General features: G+C 45.2%; 1 long non-coding RNA gene across 1 annotated transcript; it reads right to left on the reverse strand.

The window, feature by feature from the left end:
* Positions 1-260: 260 nt before the first annotated feature.
* On the reverse strand, positions 261-4,194 carry LOC119182971 (uncharacterized). The gene is made up of 2 exons (XR_005111323.2): positions 1,739-4,194; positions 261-1,626 (listed from the first exon to the last, which is right to left on the reverse strand). It is a non-coding gene; the product is annotated as an uncharacterized LOC119182971 (long non-coding RNA).
* Positions 4,195-6,763: the final 2,569 nt, after the last annotated feature.

Below are 6,763 nucleotides of genomic sequence, written 5' to 3' on the forward strand. Positions count from 1 at the left end.
CCGACACTTGTGCACGTTACAAAAGGAAAGGACACAGAGCGATCAACTGCCCTGATCCAGACACACGCACAGAAGATGAAAAAGCAGCAGCTGTGCAACGTCGCCAAGCGAAAAGCTCACCAGAAGGCATCAATAGGGTCACCATCGCAGAGACGAGTGGGCGAAGGATAATACTACTACAGGCCAGTGTAAATGACACCACGTCACAAGCACTTTGGGACACAGGCTGTGCAGTAACACTCATCGACGAGCAGTTTGCACAAAAGCACAAATTCAAGGTTGCTACTGACGTGGACTGTGTATTGGGTGGTCCATTTGGCAACTCGTGCAAGCCAACCGGAGTGACTCAAGCGAGGATCACCATTGGTGATAACTGTGCTACAGTAGAAGCTAAAGTGATCAAGAACCTTCCATACAAAGTCATGGTAGGCCTTGACGGGAGACAGGCCATTTCGTTTGACTATATTGAACACTACGATCACGGCATTCACACTATTGAGTTCATACAGAAACTGGAAAAGAATGTGCGTATATCAACAAGCAGTGACTCGGACACACAACCGTCTCTGTCAAATTTCGTGACAGAACTGAGCACGGTCCACCTCCTAAAGTGCGAAAGCATCAAATACTCCAAAAAAATGTCCAGCGCAACGCAGTTAAAGCGCTTTTATGAGAAAACACAAGACAACTCCACCACTGCACGATGACTCCGCGCAATCCACTCAAGCACCGTTAGCTACTGATGACCGCTGCAGACTGAGAAAACCACCACGTTGGCTTCAAGATTGAGGGGGACGATTGGGGCGAGCGCGAAGCGGTTCACAAGGCATCAGTTATGTAATCTCTTCGAATCGTTAATAAACCAGTTGTTTGTCGTTCAATCAGTCGTGTCATCGTATGCATCAACCCCTGACATCGCTCACTTAGCCAGCTGGAAATGACATCACATGCAACCCATGTATATGATAACTTGTAATGTGTTGTATCTGTTAGACACACAAAGAAAACAGTCTGATCATGACAACTATATCAATAGGCACAGCAACAGTAGGTTAGTGCATTTCATAGCTAGCTATGTTGTCAAAAAGTCTCTTAAAAGATTGGCATGCTCCGAATATCCCTCCTGAGTCAGCATCACCTAGCTTAGGCCTAGAAACAACCAGATTGCTCTTTCGAATCGTCCAGTTTTGCTGTTTCAAGCCTTGCGCTGCTCGACGCAAGCGTCACCAACTGTTTACAGTTCACAGAGCCAACACTATGCGAAGGTATGACAAGACACATAAAGGTTCAAATCTTAGAAGATTCACAAAGGGTACAGGAAGCCCCCCCCCCCCTCTTTTTTTTTTTTTTAATGCGGCGTATACTCCTCCTCATTTTTTACATTTCAGTAGCACGCGTCTCCGCTGCGACATGAGCACCGGCTGGCTTGACGCATGCGCGATCTTGAGGTGTCATTTGAGCAGCGTGCGCCTTTTCTACCACAACCTCTGTCTCGCGACACATCGATGAACTTACCAGTGGCGAGTTGTGGCACTTTCCCCATATCTGCGACACATACCTTTCTTGGCCGCAGACAACCTTCGTTCGGGGCGCGGTGGTTGGTAGCGGGGCTTGCCTAGGGTCAACCTGCCAGCGGACAGCCAAACACGGGACACAAAATTATGAGCACAAGGACTGGCGCCGGACGGGCGCCCCACACAAACTCGCCCAACTGTCAGTCCTCCCAAATTTATCTCACCTTGTTCGTAAGGCTTGGCACCTCGAGGTCCGCTGAGGCCTTTCACAAAGGATGACAGGTCATGTAGCCCACGTTGACGTGACTGCCTTTTTCAGGGTCATTCACAATGGTATGGCAGTCATGGTTCACGGCATTGTTCATACTAAACGAGTTAGGTTAGAGCCCCGCACCGCACGTTTCACAAAGCATTCACCGACTCCCGCGCATATGCACGTGGGTTACTCAATACCCAACTCTCCTCATACCGTATCGGAATGACAGCGGATGTTGACAAACCAAAAAAGGTACATAACGGTGAGTAGCATTATCGTTCTCAAGCCGGCTGGAACGACTATTTTTCGACTCCCGCAGTGAATTTGGCGCTTTGAGCTAAGGTGCCGTTCTGGCTGTGATACATTTTTTTTTTTTTTATTGATGACGAACAAGCTGCCCAGGGTTGCCAGGTGCTTGGAAAGCAACCCGCCAAGTTTAGGCTTCATAACAACCTTAAGACAATAAAATTCAATAAAACATTTTTTATTTATTGTAAACTGACACGACACAAGTTCATACACCAAAAAACAAATAATCAATGTATTAAAAGACAGGTCATTCCCCTAATACAAGTACAAGATAAAATTGTGGTTACATAAAAAACTTGTGTGTCAAGACAAATGAAAAAGGTTATACATAGATTATGCATTACCAACAAAATAAACCTAATGAAAATAAACAAAATGAAGTACAGGCAAAATTAATGTCTCAACATTGCGGTTACACATGTCAAGCTAATTGTGGAGTAGCAAAAAATTAGTTACGTAAACAGTAAAATAACTTTCATAAATAAATAAAAATAAAAAACTAAAAAGTACAGGCAATATAAAGAATTTACAAAACAACATATAAAGGTTTTCAAACAAAAGTAAAAAAAATTATTAACAGCCGTAGAGGTGTGCGTTGAGGCGATTTCGACCAGCAGCGGCGTGGGGGTCGTCCAGAGTCGGCGGCGGCGGCGTTGTCGGCGCACGCCGGTTTTTTCATCGGCGGCGGCGTGTGGCCAATTTTCGTCGGCACTCGGCGGTGTCGGCGGCGCAGAAACCGAAACTGTAAATTGAAAAGGCTCTTCTGCCACAGGTTACTGAATTCGTTGAAATTCAGGGATTTTCATCCAAATAGCATAAATGACACTACACAGATGTGTCGACATTCCGATGAATGCAAAGCGTTTTGTAAAGTAGTTTTTATTTTGCCTTCATAAAAAAATAAGGCGTATTTCAATCTATGTCCGTGTTCTACCGTAAATGTGATTGATTGATTGATGTTTGAAGTTTTGTGGCGCAAGGGCCGTTTCACGGCCAAAGAGCGCCAGTGCATGTTACTAAGAATATGGACAATGATTGTGATAAGCGGCTGTATAAAGGCCATAAAATTCCTCGCGGTAAGGCGGGTAAAAACATACAAATAATAAAATCATGACCATGCCGTGAAAGGTGTGTATGGTGAGGATAGATGACAAGAGTTGGTGATTATAAAAAACGATGGTGGATATGAATGGCATTAGCACAAGTGCCTCACTCGTTCATGCCCTTGCGTCCAAGGACCGTGAGGCAAGTGCTTTCTTGTGTAACCGCCGCAGCAAAAACCTCTCTAGAGAGGTCGTGCTACGGAATGCCCGGGTGTATGATATGAAAATTATTAATTTCTTTTAAAAACGCAAACAATGATTTATGACTAAAAAGCGGTTCCCTACCGACGAACATTGCAGGGTGTAAAGGTATATGCTGTCGGTAGGGTAATGGAAAATGTCGTTTTCTTGGAGTTTCTAAGTGTTTGCACTGGATTAATATGTGAAGGACTGTCAATGCCTCTCCACATCTGTCACACAATGGTGGATCACCACCGGACAAAAGATGCGTGTGTGTCGTGTATATGTGTCCTATCCTGAGTCTTGTTAGTGTTACCTCTGTTAGACGTGATTTTGATACTGGTGGCCAATGGCCAAGGTGTGGCTTGATAACGTGTAGTTTGTTTTGTGTGTGTGTATCCCACTTGCTCTGCCAGTAGTCCCTGAGTTTTCGTTTGAGAGACGGCTTAAGATCAAGGGCCGGGATTGATGTCGGTGTAATGGCGGTGCTTTCGTGGGCGGATGCAGCAAGCTGATCCGCCCTCACGTTGCCTTGAATCTCACGGTGCCCTGGCACCCAGCACACTACAACATGTTGTTTGAGTGTGTATAGTGTGCATAAAATGGAGTAAAGTGAAACAAGGACTGGGTTTTTGTGTTTTTTAAGAGTGTGCAGAGCCGTTACTACACTGAGGGAGTCTGTATAAATTACTGCTTTTTGTATTTGTAATTGCTTGATGTGTTTAGCCGCCACAAGTATCGCGTAGGCTTCCGCTGTGAAGATACTTGTGCCTGGATGTAGAGGACCAGCATCCGAAAAGGATGGGCCGACAGCAGCGTAGGACACAGAGGAGTTAGTCTTCGAGGCATCTGTGAAGAACTCAGGACGTGTGTATTTGTGTTGAAGTTCCAAAAAGTATGTTCGGATATGGGCAATAGGTGCATGTTTTGTAACATCAAGAAAGGACACATCACAGTCTATAGTCTGCCATTGCCACGGTGGCAGATATGCTACAGGAGCCATTAAACTGTGTTCGAGTGACACTCCAGTGTCCTCAGCTAGACCCTTCAGGCGAACTGAGAAGGGCTGCCTCATTGAAGGCCTGTTTTGGAAAAGAATGGAGCTCGACAAGTCATTAATAGTAGAGTATGAGGGGTGCCTCCTGTCTGCCTCCACCTTAAGGAAATATACAAAGGACATGTAGGTTCTTTGCAGATGAAGCGACCACTCATTTGACTCAACGTAAAGGCTTTCTACGGGGCTGGTGCGAAAAGCACCCGTAGAAAGGCGGATGCCCAAATGGTGCACGGGGTCCAGCATCTTCAAGGCACTTTGAGTAGCAGACTGATAGACAATGGCCCCATAATCTAAGCGGGTGCGAATGAGGCTTCTATAGAGGTTCATGAGGCATTGCCTATCACTGCCCCAAGTAGTACGTGACAACACTTTTAAAACATTCATGGCTTTTAAACATTTTGTTTTTAGATACTTGATGTACGGCACGAAGGACAACTTGTTGTCCAAAATTAGGCCTAAGAATTTATGCTCAGCTTTGACGGACAGACGTTGCCCGTTCAGTTGAATGTCAGGTTCCGAGTGCATGCCTCTCTTTCGAGAGAACAAAACACACGTGCTTTTTTGTGGGTTCAGTCGGAATCCGTTTTCCTCTGCCCATTTGGAGAGCTTATTTAAACATAACTGAACCTGCCGCTCACACAATGCCAGATTGCAAGACCTAAAGCCAAGCTGGACGTCATCGACATATGTGCAATAAAACATATTGCGAGGGATGGTCAAGCGCAAAGAATTCATTTTTATGAGAAAAAGTGTGCAGCTAAGTACACCACCTTGTGGCACGCCTGTTTCCTGAACAAATGTTTGGGAAAGAACCGTGCCCACTCGGACACGGAATGTCCGATTTGACAGGTAACTTTTGATTATGTGAAACATTCTTCCGCGCACGCCAAGGTGGGAAAGGTCTCTTAGAATTCCGAAACGCCATGTTGTATCATAAGCCTTTTCGATATCGAGGAACACAGAGAGAAAATATTGTTTATGGACGAAGGCATCTCTGATCTGTGCCTCGATACGAACAAGGTGGTCTGTGGTGGATCTACGTTCTCGAAACCCGCACTGAAATGGGTCGAGCAAATTATTTGTTTCAAGGAAATGTACAAGTCGGCAGTTTATCATTTTTTCGAAGACTTTGCACAAGCAGCTTGTAAGTGCTATAGGCCTATAACTCGAGGGTAAAGAAGGGTCTTTGCCTTGTTTCAAAATGGGAATAATAATAGCCTCTTTCCAGGAGGTAGGGATAGCGCCAGAAAACCAGATAGCATTGTACAAACAAAGTAAGGTTTTCCGTGTTTCGATTGGTAGGTTTTTTATCATTTCATACATCACACGGTCAGAACCTGGGGCAGAAGTACTGCAGGAGTTTAGAGACATTTGCAGCTCAGCTAGACTGAAAGCTTGGTTATATGCCTCGGATCTAGTGCATTTGTGTTCAAGTTTCTGCTTTTCTATTCTTGTTCTGTATTTTTGGAAAGTGTCAGTATAGTGGGATGAGCTGGACACGTGTTCGAAGTGTGCACCGAGGAAGTTTGCCTGATCTTCCAAGGTATCACCCTGACTGTTTACGAGTGGAAGTGTGTGTACTTGTTTTCCTGCTATCCTAGTGACCATGTTCCATACTTTAGCCTCCTGTGTGTATGAATTAACCCCGGATAAAAACTTCTGCCAGCTTTCTCTTCTGGCCTGCCGACGCGTTCTCCTGCCTTGAGACTTTATTTTCTTGAAGGTTTCAAGATTTTCGGCTGTCGGTGAGTTACGAAGCAGCCTCCAAGCTCTGTTTTGCTGTTTGCGCGCGTTTCGGCATTCATCGTTCCACCATGGCACACATCGTTTTCCAGGGTGTCCATTTGTTTGTGGGATGCATTTTGTTCCAGCATCAATCAAAAACGCTGTGAAGAAGTTAACAGCAGCATCAATGTTCAAAGTACTAATGTCATTCCATCCTAGACGAGCAATGGTATAAAACTGTTCCCAGTCGGCTCTGTTTATGAGCCACTTGGGAACACGTAGTGGACACTCAGTTACTGCATTTGTGCTCAAAACTACGGGGAAGTGGTCGCTTCCGTAAAGATTACTGACGACTTTCCACTGGAGTAGAGACACAAGGGATGGAGATACTATGCTTAGGTCTATGGAGGAGTAGGTGTTATTGGCGAGATTATAATAGGTTGGTTCTTTTCGGTTTAGGAGACACGCGCTCGACTTGAGAAGGAGCTGTTCGATCAGTCGACCTCGCGCGTCATACCGAGAGTCTCCCCATAGCCTGCTATGCGCATTAAAGTCTCCAAGGAGAACATAAGGTTCCGGAAGTTCATCAATTAAAGAGTGTAAATCACGTTTTTGCAGC

Source organism: Rhipicephalus microplus, chromosome 6, assembly GCF_043290135.1.
Source record: "Rhipicephalus microplus isolate Deutch F79 chromosome 6, USDA_Rmic, whole genome shotgun sequence".
In the NCBI taxonomy this organism is placed as follows: domain Eukaryota; kingdom Metazoa; phylum Arthropoda; class Arachnida; order Ixodida; family Ixodidae; genus Rhipicephalus; species Rhipicephalus microplus.